Below are 10,071 nucleotides of genomic sequence, written 5' to 3' on the forward strand. Positions count from 1 at the left end.
CCTCTTCCATCTCTGCTGATCCTCTTTTGGTCTATTTTCATTTATTCCCCTGCTGCCCAGGTCATTCTCCTTCACTCTTAGCGGGTCTTTTCAAGCCCATGAGACCCACTCCCCCAACCTCAATTCACCCCTGCTTTTACTATCTCACTCTGTCTCCCTGGTTCTCCCTTGATCTCGCTCCTTTCTCGTCATCCCCCTGCCGCACCTCTGCAGTCGCAGCAGAGAATTGAATGCAGCAGCCCCTGCACAGCAAGAGCACGCTTTCCAGGGCGGCCCCGGGAATGTAAACACACCCTGCAGGCACGGCCGGGTGGGATGGGATTCGAGACCGCGGGGTGTCACGGGGCGGGGACGGGTGAACGCCCCCAGCGCTGGACTCAGGGGCCTCTCTGAAGAGGTGACTGTGACGGGAACGCCTGGAGAGCGGCAGGGCTGGGCCCCAGAATGGAGCCAGGATGGGGACGCAGATTCAGGAGAGGACAGGGGGCTGCAGGACGCAGGGTCGGGAGGAGGCGGGACGGCCCGACGCCGCCCTCGAAGGCCGGAGAATACACACCGAGAGGGACCTGACAAGGCGCGGGGTGGGGAGCGGAGACGGTGAAAAGAACCGGGGCAGAAAGGTCGGGCGAGGACCAGCCGCGCAGCGATTTTACCGGAACAGATTCAGGTCCGGCCCCGGCAGCAGAGCTCCCCCCGACTAGGCGGGGCTCCCCGCGGGCGGGGACGGTAGCGGTCGAGGGGCCCGGGACTCCGGGTGTGGAGGACGCGGCGCTGAGGGCATCCACGAGAGAGTTTGAACGAGAAATAGTGAAACACACGCCAGGTAACGGGCCTTCGGGCCAGAAGAGCTGCTTCCGGCTCGGCCGGAAATTGCGAGATCGGGGGTCGGGGCCAGGGAGGAGGGGCTTGCGTGGGGCCGTGACCTGCGCCCTCCGCCCCGCCCCCAGGGAGTTTCCGGTCAGTGATCAGTGGGTACAGACGCTCACGAAAGCTGACTCTCCGCGTGGGCGCGAGGGCGTCCCGCGTCTGGCGAGGGGCGGTGCGCACGCCTTCCTTCAAATTAGATGTTGACGGTGCTTCAAGGTAAAAGCTTAGAGTTGGGAGGCCACTTGTGCTGAATGCGGAGACCTTTCCTTCTCAAAAAATAGAAAATGATTTAAGTCAAAAATCCCTTTTGGGAGCGTGTCCTGTGAGTCCTGTGATACCTTTGAGACGTGAATGACATCCTACACATTGCTTAAGTCGTTATTGTCTTAATATATTGTAATTTCAGAGTTTTCTTTATTACCGCAGTTACCTGAAAGTATTTTTTATTTATTGTTTTGAAAGTATTTTTAATTTTAAAAATGAGATATTTTATTTTAAATATTTATTTATTGTTATTTTTGGCTGCGTTGGGTCTTAGTTGCAGCATGCGGGACCATTCATTGCGGCGTGGGCTCTCTAGTTGAGGCACGCGAGCTCAGTAGTTGTGGCATCCCCTGCATTGGAAGACAGAGTCTTTACCACTGTGCCACCAGGGAAGTCCCCTCATTTTCTATTTCTGAATGCTTTGTGTCAAGTACGGATAATGAGGCTTGTAAAAAGTGTGCTTTTTAGGAGATATGTGGATTTTGCTTTTAACTAGTGAAAAATCAATTTTTATTACTCCCAGATACCTTTGACTGGAATATCTGTTCTCTCATGTGAACATCAGAAAGCATAGTAAAACTGTATTTTCAAATTTCAGTTGCCTCATTTATACCCTTAATATTTTTAATGTGAAATATGTGAGTTAAAATCTCTTCTATTTTCTTTGAAAATTCTGAAGTTCACGCTGGAGGGAATTTGGCAAGACTGAATTCCAGCTATTCATGCTGCAGCAATTTCTCAAAAGATTATTTCCATAGAAAAACCCATCTGGTTCTCCTGTGACTAATACAAGTTTCTTCAACTTTTAAGTTTGTTTGTTTTTAATATTAGATATATGGACTCAAGTGGATTTAACTTCTAGAAGCTAACATTCTCTTAGGCAGGGGAACAGTGAACACCTTGGGGCTCATATGGGGGGAAGAGGTGGGAAGCCCCGCCCATTGGTCCTCCAGCTCTCCAGGGTTGCGATCACGTAACCTGAGCTCAGCTCACTCCTGTCAGATTTGTGGGAACTGGACACAGATTAAGGAGCTAGGACTGTATAGGATTTGGGGTCAAGGAATCCAGGTATCTGAGTAACTTCTGCCCACAGCCTTAGTCAGTAGACCAGATAAATGTGCTCATTCCTGAGCCTTACTTAGTGGGGGGATGTGGTGATGGCCAGAGTCATGTTACTGCAGGGAAACGATAGTGAAGCTGCTGGAGAGGATGTAAGGGAACCACGATTCTCTACCTGAGGCCATGGTTCTCAGCTCTGGATGCACAATAGTTTCACTCAGGTCCCTTTACAGAATTAGCTAAGGATCCACGCTACTCAATCAGTCATCCCTACAGGTGGTGCCTTGGACGCCATATGTAATTCTTAAATGCTGCCAAGATGGTACTGAGAACCACAGGGCTAAAGGAGACAGTTTCTGAAGGGTGAAGACACTCATCTGGCTTTGAGACACAAACTTGGGCTGGTAGCTGCCCCGTCTCTGCTCCCCCAGCTTCCTCCCTGGAACAACACAGTGACAACAGTAAAGTGAAATGTGCAGCTTTTCCAGTTTTTCGTGGTGCTCGCCTGGAACTGCACCACACCTAGCATCAAGCATCACACCTGAACATCCTGTTCCTTGAGTCACCACGGCTCCGCCATCAGCTGGTCGGGCAGAGGTGAAGCCAGGGAGCCCCAGGCTGGCTCACTGTGAGACTTCACACCCCTGGTGCCTGGCTCGCCCTTCCCATTTGCTCCCCATCATTCTGGCATCCGCTCATGTGGAGGGAAGACACCATGAGTCTTGGGAAAGGAATTTGCTGGAGAGACAGCTCTTCATAAAAAGAAGAATGAAGAAGCACCATGATGACAGAAAGCTTTGTTCCAGGATCTTCCACTCCAGCAATTTTCCTCTCCAGGTGCCAGCGCCCACCCTGACCACGCCATGGAGGGTAAGGGTCTCGTGGGTATGTGGTCCCCCCTTCCCTTTGCTGCCCGCTTCCTGGTGGCATAGTGATGCGTGCCTCCACAGGCCCCCAACCCCTGCTCTGGGAGCAGCTCTTCAGTGCTCTATCCAAACAACTACCGAAGCACCATTTGAGAAAAGGGTATAAGCTCTGAGTTTTTTTTGTTTTTTTGCGGTACGCGGGCCTCTCTCACTGCTGTGGCGTCTCCCGTTGCGGAGCACAGGCTCCGGACGCGCAGGCTCAGCGGCCATGGCTCACGGGCCCAGCCGCTCCGCGGCACGTGGGATCTTCCCAGACCGGGACACGAACCCATGTCCCCTGCATCGGCAGGCGGACTCTCAACCACTGCGCCACCAGGGAAGCCCGTGCCCATGCTTTGAATCATTACAACGTACACATCATGACCTTACAATTTTATTTGTCGATTATAACTCAAATTTAAAAATCAGAAAGTCAAAAATAAAATAAAAAGGACATGGTCTAATTAATTTAAAAGAGAAAGAAAACAGGAAGGGAAGAAAGGAAGAAAGAGGGGAGGGAGGTTTCTGAGAACCAGGAATCCAGACACGAACAATGAGACAAGTTTTAGGGAAGTGTCGTTTGGCTCAATAAGGAGAAAAGTAAAATGATAGGCATAGCAGCTGAAAGTAAAGTGGGATCCTTTTGGGAACACTGAGTTCACCAGCGTTAGAAGTGCTGCAGAAGAGGCAGGATTCAACCGTCACGTGAGGCATTTTGTTACATGACCTTGCAGATCCCTTTAACTCTTGAGATCTTGTTGCTGATGATAACAAAGCAAGAAAACAGTCACTTTTAAATAGTGGATAAACTCCCCTAGAAGCATGGGCTTGACCATTTCAGCTCGGTTCTATTTCCTCCTATGGAGGGAAGGCGCACTCACCGCCCTATGCCTACCTCATGGGGATTTGAGAAAGCTTAGTCCTCGATAAGATTTGAAGCCCTCCCCCCTTGAGCTCTTCTCCCCACAGAAAATGCGGGTTGATTCTTATCTCTGTTAGCTCATTCCGCATGAACCTTCAAAGGACGAGTCATTCCCGGGCTTGGCGGCAAGGTTTATTAATAGAAGCAGGGGGGCTTCCCTGGTGGCGCAGTGGTTGAGAGTCCGCCTGCCGATGCAGGGGACGCGGGTTCGTGCCCCGGTCCGGGAAGATCCCACATGCCGCGGAGCGGCTGGGCCCGTGAGCCGTGGCCGCTGAGCCTGCGCGTCCGGAGCCTGTGCTCCGCAACGGGAGAGGCCACAGCAGTGAGAGGCCCGCGTACCGCAAAAAAAAAAAAAAAAAAGCTTTATAGCACCAGTTACAGTGCTAGGTACATAACAGTTCAGGAGATGCCAGTCATTATGTGTAAAGCATTTGATGGTTTCCCATTGCTTATTTCAGCAACAGCCAATAGGTTCATTTCAAGTATCAGTTCTGATTATATAACAGTGCCGGAAGTCCTACATTTTCAAAAATTTTCCCTGGGGTCCTCTTGCCTTTGGATACATTACTTCCTCCACCCCAGCCCCTGGCCCATTGACGAGTTTACTACATAGCTGTTTTCTAAGAGCCACCTATGCCCTAAAATTCCTGCTCAGAGAAGCAGCCAGCAGACCGTGTAGGCTAGCACCAAGAGCTGCTGTCTGGTGAGCTTTCACTGGGGTTGAGCGTGAAATGCAGTCAAAGAATCTGATTAAAGTGTAGAAGTATAAACAGAAAGTAAAGCGTCATGCACACTTCATTCTTCTTGGGATGAAAACATTGCTGTCAGATAGGTAGGAGGTCTTTAGGGTGACCTTATATGAATTTTTGATGTAATAGCCTTGATTTTTGCCCTCAGGAGTCAAGAGATCAGCCCCACCTTGTTGGGTGTGATTTTAGACTCTGGGAAGATGCACACAGCATCACATTACCGCTAAGGCTTCAAATTCCTCAAACAGCTTGAGCTTGTTAGAAGGTGTCACATCTTCAGCCTGGCTCTCTCTCCAGAGCATGTCTCCCTTCATGCCTGCCGGGGGTCACCACCTTGATTGTCTCTCCCTATTGATGATACCACCATCTACCTGTCCCTTGAACAGAACACTGGCGGTCTTCCTAGCCTGCTTCCTCTCACTCTTAATTCCTTTTCTCACGCTCAATCGTACCAACTTTGGATTCTACCTTCTGGCTGGTTCTCGCTCTCAAGTCTGTCTCTTTATCCCATTGTTTTTGGGAACTAAAGAGCCCTCAGTTCAGCTCTTGATCTCCTGACCTTTAGCCTCATAATCCTCTAACCCAACCTCCATATTATATTTGCTGTAAATTTTTTGCTAAAATATAAATTCATTCAGATTGTTGTCCTTTGTAAGTCCTTTGTTGACTTTGCATTGCCTGCTGAGGTTCTCTACTTCCTAACTCTTCTGGTATTATTTCTCCTTTATGATATATTTTTTTCTAAGTTTCCTAGTTTGAAAATACCTCCGATTATTCAAAGGATGAAAGCAATGTAGGTCATGAATATCTACTTTCTCATTAACACAAGGACGCAAGTAAAAAGACACCATCTATTAAAGGTGATAAGAAATGTTCACAAATAGTGATAGCATATGACATTTACTAAGGAGTTTGGCAATAGCTCCAAGTGTAGTACAAAATATGCCCTGCATAAATGCAGAGTAGACAGCAGTCACTTTCAGCCAGGGTGGTCAGCATCGTGAGGAATTGGTACGTGAGCAGGGCTCTGTAGACTGTGCAAACAGCTGTGTGGAATGAATTGACTGGACACACATTGAATTTGAGTAATTAGGAAAAGAGAAGGATCAGAAAGAATTAAATATATAATGATGGGATACCTTATCTAGCTTCTCTAAGTCTTGGCTTCCTCAACTGTGAAATGCAGATAATTATATTAACCTTATTGAATTATTGCACAATTCAAATAAAATAAATGCATACAGATTGCTCGGCATGGTGTCTGCATGTAGTCTGTGCTCAATAAATGTCAATTATCATGATAATGATGATCATTATTATCATTGCTGTGATAATATTAAATTCTTGAAGATGTTCGCTTTTATGGCCTTGAGAACAGAAAGAGGAAAAATTCCATAATAAACCAAAGATAGCAGTCAAATGATAGGAGGAAATTGGAAAGTGTATGTCTTTTATATTATGTGTTACCATGTCAAATGCCTGTGTCTTTCCACCATTAGTGAAGGGCACAGAGCCCAGAGACTAAATATCGTTTATCGATGTATCTGTCAAGGCACCAGGTCCCAAGGTCCTAATATAGAGCAGCTATCCACAAAGTTTTTTGGATGTTGAGTCAAAGTAGAGGGACAGGTTTCAAGATTGAAAGTAGCCCCACAAGTCACATGTCGCAAAGAGATCAAATCAAATGATTACTGGCAAAGAAGCCATTGGATTGGAGATGCCAAAGTCATTGTTGAACTTGGAGAGAGTGCTTCTGATGTATTTCTTGAGACAGATGCCGGGAAGCAATAAATTGAGGACCAATTGGTTGAGGGAATATATACTGGTATAGACCACTCTTGAGAAATTTGATGATAAATGAGCAAAGACAGTGAAGTAATGGTTTGAGGGGAAAAAAGGGTCAAGGAGAGATTATTTTTAAGTAGAGAATTAAGTGCGATTATGGGCCATAACAAAGGAGCTGGTAGAGAAAGAGAGGGTAAGAAAGTGGCTTGAGAGAGAAAGAGGATAAATAATGGTATATGGTTAAAAGAGGTGGATTCTAAAGGTATAGAAAGAAGAGCCTCGGAAAAGAGAAATACTCCCTCTAAGACAGAAAGAAGCAAGAATAGTAAAAATATACAAATTTGAGGGAGAACCTGGAACATGGAGATTCACTGAGAAGAGCTGGCTCCTGTACCCTCCATTCCCATAAGTTAAAAATACTTGGTGAGAGAAAGAATTAATTTTTAGAGCCCTGCGTATGTCTTTTACATCTTTGCTTAATTTGTGTACTCTAAACCATCAGGGTATCTTCTTCCACAAAAAAAAGATATCATCAGGTGTCTAAGCTACAAAGAGAAATACAGGGAATAGCCCCAAATTTTTTTAAGCTGTATTAATTCAGGAGACATTTCTCCCCCTGGCAGGAGTCAACCTGGGTGTGTCCAGAAATGAAGAGTCTACCCTTTAAGCTCCAGCCTGAGTATAATATGAACGTTCATTCAGCGAACCCAAGGTCTCTCCTGCAGTGAACTCTTCCCTTCCAGCAGACACAAAGTAGGCACTGCCCAAGTGTTCACCACTGAAGACAACACAAGCTCCTTCCTCTTCCCTCCTGAGAGGTTCTGTTCCCCATGCAGTGGCTCTCACTTTTTTCCCTGTTCTTGTAATATTCTTAAGCAACATCAAGTAAGTGTTGTCCTCACTTGAAGCAAAGTCAGGGAGGGTAATTTGAGAGGATTTGGACTTGTGACCCAAGTAGCACCTGAGAGGAGTGCTCTATGCAGAGTTGGTGCAGAATATGGACACAGAATCACTTTGCCAGTTTATTCGTCCTTTACCAAAGCTAAGAAGTATCTCTGTGTCTGCTGGACCCATGAGTAAAATCCTGAGCGATAGTCCGTCATCAAGGCAATGGTGAGGCATCGATGGGTCTGGCTGGTTTAGAGTCGTCCACGTTCAGAGGAGTGGGAAATGGCTGTATGAAGGTAAGACGTGGTGGGTGCAGAGAACCTTGAAAAGAAGCCTTAGTGATGTAGCCAAAGAGGATCTTAAGCACCACCTCTTCAAATTAATTTATTTTTCATATAAAGAAATGAGGACTAGAAATGGCAATGTACGGTGATTTTAGTATTTGGACAATACAGAGTCTTAGTGACTCTCAGTGAGAGACCACTGAGAAGATACGCCCATGGCCTTCCTCAACAGTCTTTGAATCTTAATTCAAAGCTCCTGGGTGGGGCTTCCCTGGTGGCGTAGTGGTTGAGAGTCCACCTGCCGATGCAGGGGACACGGGTTCGTGCCCCGGTCCGGGAAGATCCCACATGCCGTGGAGTGGCTGGGCCCGCGAGCCATGGCCACTGAGCCTGCGCGTCCGGAGCCTGTACTCCGCAACGGGAAAGGCCATAACAGTGAGAGACCCGCGTACCACACACACAAAAAAAGCTCCTGGGAGGAGAAAACAGGCACACTGCCTCTACTGAGAGCTCTTCCCTCCGGACTATGTCTAGCTGCGCTGAGAACCACTTTGCCGCTGAGGTGTGGAGGAATAGGACAGAGTGGCCGAGATCCAGCAAAGGTCCCTGGCATCAGTGGCCTGTCTCACAATGGCCACACTCCCAGAGCCATTGATAGACACCACTTGGAGGTAGATTATGTAAATGGTCTTTAACACACAAAGATTTTTGGAAGAGTTACCACCAGGCCCATTGGCCCAATTGTAAGCACGGCTTTCTCAGCCCTTCTCCTCGGTCTTTATTGGAGATGTTGGAGAGGTCAGCATTTTATTTATTTATTTATTTATTTTAAAAGATTTATTTATTTCTGGCTGCATTGGGTCTTTGTTGCTGCAAGCGGGCTTTCTCTAGTTGCGGTGAGTGGGGGCTACTCTTCCTTGCGGAGCACGGGCTCTAGGTGCATGGGCTTCAGTAGTTGTGGCATGTGGGCTTCAGTAGTTGTGGCACGTGGACTTCAGTAGTTGTGGCACATGGGCTTTAGTAGCTGTGGCACGTGGGCTTTAGTAGTTGTGGCTCACGGGCTCTAGAGCACAGGCTCGGTAGTTGTGGCACACGGGATTTGTTGCTCTGCAGAATGTGGGGTCTTCCCAGACCAGGGCTCAAACCCGTGTCCCCTGCATTGGCAGGTGGATTCTTAACCACTGCACCACCAGGGAAATCCAAGTTCAGCATTTTAGATCATTTAAATCTTAGATCTACAGCTCGGTGCTTTGTGACCTAGAAGGATGGGATAGGGAGACGCAAGAGGGAGGGGATATGGGGACATATGTATATGTATATGGGGACATATGTATACGTATAGCTGATTCACTTTGTTATACAGCAGAAACTAACACACCATTGTAAAGCAATTATACTCCAATAAAGATGTGAAAAAATCTTAGATCTAATTTTTCATGTATTCTTGTCATCACCCCCACTACCAAATCAATGCAGACTTGTCCCCACGCTTGTCCACTTGGCTAGACCAGACGGTTCACTGTTCCCTTACTTGCCCCATCTCCTCACCATGTGCTCTGGCTCCTGGGGTGAACAGTTGTGTCTCTGACTCTGCTCCACTTGGTCAAGCAGATAGGAGCCCATGACTCATGGTGAGCCAGGCATCCCTCACGCCCACATTTGTCTGTTCTTTGCACTTCCTCCCTTCACCTTTCTATTGATATTTCCTCTATTTTTTTTTGTACAGTGGATGGAGCAAAATGTCAAATAAGATGTTCACAATTCAAGAGTATTTTCAGGAAGCTAAAGGGTCAACCATGTTTGCTCATGCCTGGGAGATGCAAAAATGCCAAGAATACTTGCTGCCTGAAGATGATGTAAAGTATTAGTCCACATCCAGGGGGCTTGGTGGAGACAGCTCAGTCACCTAGTGTGAAATACAGCCTTTGCCTTCCTGGTCCATGTCCCCATGTTGAAATGTAGCTTTTTCTGACTTGGGTTTGAAGGGAAGACCGTATCTTTTAAAGCAGGAGTAACGGCTCAGATGCCTACAGGAAATATGCAAATATATTAATGTATGAAGCATGGGAATAAGAGTAAGTGGTAAGCTAATTTCTAAACCTCCACGGAGACAAAACAAAATACCTCCATAGATGGCCCCAAACTAAAAGCCTACAGTTTGCCACCCTTCCAGAAGAAAAGGCAGTCTGTGGTTACATAGTTAAGGCAAGGTTTTGTCTCTCCTGTTTTCTTTTCTTTTTTTTTTGCGGTACGCGGGCCTCTCACTGTTGTGGCCTCTCCCGTTGCGGAGCACAGGCTCCGGACGTGCAGGCTCAGCGGCCATGGCTCACGGGCCCAGCCGCTCCGCG

This window comes from Monodon monoceros, unplaced genomic scaffold, assembly GCF_005190385.1.
Source record: "Monodon monoceros isolate NGI ecotype Baffin Bay Population unplaced genomic scaffold, NGI_Narwhal_1 Super_Scaffold_17, whole genome shotgun sequence".
NCBI classification, from domain to species: Eukaryota; Metazoa; Chordata; class Mammalia; order Artiodactyla; family Monodontidae; genus Monodon; species Monodon monoceros.